The following is a 473-nucleotide window of genomic DNA, read 5'->3' on the forward strand; positions in this document are numbered from 1 at the left end:
GCGCCACGAGCCCCACCTCCAATTCGCCGCGGGCCGACTAGCCGCACGCCCGGAGTTACGCAGGCCACGCCCACTCGCGTCCTCACCAGCCGCCCTCCCTTGTGCCAGGTGCGCCGAATGCCACCTTGCCCTGCCCGGCCTGCTCCCCACGCAGGTCTTGGTGGTTGCTGGCTCCACACTGCATCCGTTAGGCGCCAGCACCGCCCTTGAAAACTTGACGGAACCCCCACGGTTCGCCCGCAGAAGAATCGGTGCGCTCGAAATTTTGGTGCTGGCAGTGTTAAATACTCCATGAAGTGCCAGGAAGAAGAAATCTGTCTTGAGAGAAGTAGGAGTGGAGCAAGATGGGCCCTAGGAGTAAGATGGGGAGTCTTGCCTCACTTACCTCGGACATGTTGGCAGCCTTTGAAGCCCCATCACGTGTAGAGGGTTAGCAGAAAAGAGGAAGACCCTTAATGAGTGGGATTGGCACC

This window comes from Echinops telfairi, unplaced genomic scaffold, assembly GCF_000313985.2.
Source record: "Echinops telfairi isolate 266 unplaced genomic scaffold, ASM31398v2 ScPeMD7_7458;HRSCAF=8496, whole genome shotgun sequence".
NCBI lineage: Eukaryota > Metazoa > Chordata > Mammalia > Afrosoricida > Tenrecidae > Echinops > Echinops telfairi.